The sequence below is a fragment of the Carassius auratus genome, chromosome 32 (genome assembly GCF_003368295.1).
Source record: "Carassius auratus strain Wakin chromosome 32, ASM336829v1, whole genome shotgun sequence".
Classification (NCBI taxonomy): domain Eukaryota; kingdom Metazoa; phylum Chordata; class Actinopteri; order Cypriniformes; family Cyprinidae; genus Carassius; species Carassius auratus.
Window position 1 is genome coordinate 8,731,383 of NC_039274.1, and position 4,959 is coordinate 8,736,341.

At 36.7% G+C, this 4,959-nt stretch overlaps 1 pseudogene; it reads right to left on the reverse strand.

Annotated features, from left to right (window-relative positions):
* Positions 1-3,317: 3,317 nt before the first annotated feature.
* LOC113052378 (telomere repeats-binding bouquet formation protein 2-like) lies at positions 3,318-4,569 on the reverse strand (annotated as a pseudogene).
* Between the last annotated feature and the right edge of the window lie 390 nt (positions 4,570-4,959).

The window sequence follows — 4,959 nt, forward strand, 5'->3', positions numbered from 1 at the left end:
GCTCAATAATTACATAATCCAGACTAATAGAACTTTGCAAGACTGACTAGTATCAGGGACTTTATCAACAGAGGAGAATCGTTTCACACTGATAGCCTTCATCAATGGAGAATTGTCATCTAGTGGGCATTAAAACTGAGCAAATTTTGAGAGTAGTTTTTTACTTACAAACGAGCGAATCTTTTGGTAAAATACCGTATGTAAACAATTTGTGGACTTCTCCCATGCTGTAATAATCCAAACATTCTCTTGCCATGCTGTAAATGAAGGTTGTTTCAAGCTCAAAAACACTGAATGAAATGTAAGAGTTTATTTTTTATGTGTACTTTTTTTGTGTATGCCCAGCTGCAACTCATTTGAGTCAGTGGTGAATGTAATAGTGTTGTTAATAGTGTGTCCACTTCCTTAAGCAGTATTAGAATGTCTGTACATAAACGTTTACCTTGTTTAGTACTGTGTCCATGTAGGAATCACTGTTAGTCTCATTTTATCTTTGTGAGGCTTTGGCCTTGGGAAAATAATAAGACACTGTGACCAAAAGCCTTACCGCTGGGTAGGAAAGCTTTTGAAAACCGTAATAAAAAAAGAGTCATGAAACAACTAATAATACATGAACATAAATACCTGTTTGCATGCATCTTAAAATGACACTATGGCAAAATAATAATAAAGTGTAACATAAGCCCTTCATGCTGTTTTACCTTTGATTCTCTGGCAATTTTGGTTAGTTTATTTGTGATCTAAAAAATAGCTTGAAGCCTGAGTAGGTCATAGATCCTGGAAGCATGAGTCAAAGTCCATGCCAACTGCTTCTAACAGTGGCCAGCTTCCAAAGCTTTAAAATAGCTCCCTCGCCTCATATTAGGAACCTAATGAGCACAGATTTGAGTCACAGGCATAGTCTAGGAAAGAATAAGAACAAATAAATAAATAAACACCAAATAATGAAACTCCTTTATCTGATCTTAGGGGAGATTAGAGGGAAACTGCCAAGCTTTATAGCAATACAGCGAGACAGGCTCTTCATTAATGAGTTTGTGTGAGTTCCACAGTTTTCCGATTTTGAAGATCACTGCTCCACCTAGAGGTTTTAAAATACACTACAACCTTTTTTCATGAGCGTTCAAGAATCGGATAAGAAAACAAAAACACACGAACATAATTAAAAAGGTTATATATACTATGTTATATATAAAGTGGCTCAAATGTTACATCAAGCATGGGATATCATTTATAAAGATTCGGTTAGCAAAGGTGTCCATATGGCAGATATGTACTGAATAAAATCATGCAGTTAGTCATTGACGTACAGTATTCACAGTCAAAATAGACTGAACACTATTAACAGCAATGATTATATGTTGTGATCAAACGTATAGGAGAATTTGGTAGTTCTGTATGTTGTTTCAGGGTTTGCATCCTCTGAGGAGTTTGCCTCATCTCTTCTCAGGTGTTCGGTCAATCTCAGGTCTCTGGGGCTGGTTCCAGACTGAAGTTTGTGTCATTCTTAGTTCCCATCCCGTGGCAGAAACAAGCAAATAGAGAAAAAATGAGCATAGCTGCTATTCAAACCAAGCTAAAAATAATGTGTTCAAACTAAGCAAAGAATGATCAGATATAACTTGAGTGCAAGATTTTGAGAAACATTATGTAAATGTTTGGCTAAAAGTCTTTAATATAGAGTGTGTCTGAACCCCGAACGTTATCAGGAAGGCTATTTCAGAGTTTGGGAACCAAATGTGGAAATGATCTACCACCTTTATTGGACTTTGCTATAGGTACTACCAAAAGTCCAGAGTTTTGCGACCTTAGGGAGCGTGATGGATTGTAGTGTGATAGAAGACTAGTTAGGCACACAAGAGCTTAACCATTTAGGCTTAACCAATGAAATATATAATTCACTTTTACATAATACTAGATACATGACTTACCACTTATTTTTACTATAAGTCCTCATGGCTTTGGCCGCAAACAAAGACACATCTAGTTGGTATTTTTGCTATAACCAGACACATATCCCAAAAGTCATGTTACACAGATGACATTTCTGAAAATAAAGCATGCTAACAGTGATATTGGATTAATAAGCACCAATTGTTTTACAGTCAAGAAGCTCTGGGCTGTAGGATGTGCTCTTTTTCCCATACCATAGTCTACTGGGAAACTCTCCATGTTAGAGAAACTTGGGGCTCCATAATAATAAAATTACGCACCTGCCGTCACAATTTGAGGGCCTGAGCAGTTTGCAATGGTTAAACTTGGCTGATAATAAACTTCAAGACCTCCCAGAGGATGCGAATCACTTACAGTCACTGGTCTTGATGAACCTGGACAAGAACTGTTTTACAAACATCCCTACAGCACTAGCAGGTTAATGAAATCACTTTTTATGGCATGGCATGTTTTTTTTTTCTTTTTTTCAACAAGCAATATGTATGTATGTGAAAACAGTTTTAAGACGATGACTGGCTACAGTTTGCTGCAAGCTGCTGCTGTACATCTGATCTGTTATTATTGTTAGGGGGGGGGGGGGGTGAAATGCTATTTCATGCATACTGAGTTTTTTACACTGTTAAAGAGTTGGATTCCCATGCTAAACATGCAAAAGCCTACTCGCGCTCGTGATTCTTTAGCTCCGCCCACACGTCACGCCTCCAGCGGCTCGTGTTTTTCCGAAAAAAATCGGCACAGACTATTTTTCTCTTATAAATATAATAAAACTAAAGACTTTTTGGAGATATGAAGGATGCAGTACTACTCTATAGGTACTCAAGATTAACAGGAGATTGAGTGAAAACGAGCATTTCACCCCCCCTTTAATGTTTAGGGACTAACAGTAACTCTTTCACTCTCATTTTTAATGGTTATTATGTATATATATATATATATATATATATATATATATATATACATAATACCTATTTCCAGACATGGCAAATCTGCAGATCCTGTCAGTTAAATTGAACAGCAGATCACTGGAGGATTACTTAATCCCTGGTTTCAGCAGATTTATAAAGGTTGACCTCAGAGAAAATCCGTTCATGGACAGACCACCTCACTGAAAGTTTTTTTTTTCTTTTTTTTTTAAGTACATCACTTTAATGATATTACCATTGTTTTTCCTCTATAACCTGTCATATTGCATCTGTTCAACATACAGGGATTGGATTTTATATTGTTGGGAAAAATCTGAAAAATCTGTTCTGAAGAAGATTCATATGAGATGAGTAGGAACTGACATCTAGCATCCATTTGCATTAAATACTTTTTTCAAAGAAATGCATAAAAAAGACAATACACTTCTTGTGTGGAGCATATTATATTTCATTTCTTTGTGACAATGAGAAGGTGTCGTCATTAGATCTTGAAACGTTATGGTCATGGAGGGAGGGAAGAAAATCATAAAATTCCCCTGAATACTTCTTCATTTGGTCAATATGAACATACCCTGCAAAAGAGACAGAACAATAAAACAGTTTCTAAATTTGAGAACATGTGAATTACAGCTGGAAGTTCTATGGTGTCAGTTTTTTTCTTAATTAAGTACCTGAGACCATGTTGTTTACAGGATATTGCAGCATCTCACAACATGAACACACTTTGATGGGTGATGCAACAGTCTCATAATCATCCTGGCTAATAGATAACATGAACATGGAGATGCAGTACATGTTCTCGTGTAAACCATGTTCTTATGAAGATAAAGTGTTGTGGCAATGAAAATAAGTTGTATAGTAAATAGGACAATATTAAATAATTATACATTAAAAAATGAAAACTCCAAACTATAAAGATTCAGTCATAATTAAAAATTCAAACATGCTGAGTTAATGCATACCTGTTCTTCTCTCTCACTGTTTGATCTTCAGTCTTATCAGATAGGCTCTCTTCAGATTCTTCAGTATTTATTTGTTCTTCACTCACTTTTAATAGATTGAAAAGCAAACAAATGACAGAGAGGAATAACTGGACATGGGCGTAACAGACAAGATGTACTCCTACCAGTTCATCCGTTTCCCAAATGAACCTTCCAGTGATCACTCTCATTTCTAAAGAGAAAACTTCTAATGGTTATCAAGCATTCACTATTATTAAACTCATTTTTTATCTTTATATTGTAACATGTCACTAAAAATAATAACTTGTTTATGGTTTACACCTAGTTAGGACAGCTCACCATTCTGGATAGAGTCGTGGGGCAGCACATAGTGGCCGACAGGCACAGATTTTACACCCTGGCGAGGTTTACATGTTGACACAAAATTGCTGTGGAAAACCGCTGCCCTGTTCTTTAAATAATCTTCACTTTCATATATCCTAAAACATAAGGTTCAACTTTGTGGAAAAAGTTTTCAGGTATTTCAATGGTTTTGGGTACAGACAATTTAGATTAAGTACAATCTATAGGCTGATTTCTTCAGTACACAGAAGGTATGACCAAATCACCCTCAAAGAAGAATTGTAAACTAAACATACCTTTTAGTGTCTTCAGAAAGAGGCATCAGCACTGAAGAGGTAATCTGCTGTTTTTCAAGAGGAAAGTGCTCCCCCTTCAGAAACTAAAAGCATATAAACTCGTTATGTAGCCTACTCATATTTCAAGTGTAAATTCTCAGATATAATTCTTATAATTAATTAATAATTCTTTACATTTATATAGCGCTTTTCTAGACACTCAAAGCGCTTACATAGTCAAGGGGTATCTCCTCATCCACCACCAGTGTGCAGCATCCACCTGGATGATGCGACGGCAGCCATAGTGCACCAGAACACCCACCACACACACCAGCTTACTGGTGTAGAGGAGACAGAGTGATGAAGCCAATCAGCGGATATGGGGATTATTAGGAGGCCATGATGGTCAGAGGCCAATGGGCGAATTTAGCCAGGATGCCGAGGTCACACCTCTACTCTTTACGAAAGACATCCTGGGATTTTTAATGGCCACAGAGAGTCAGG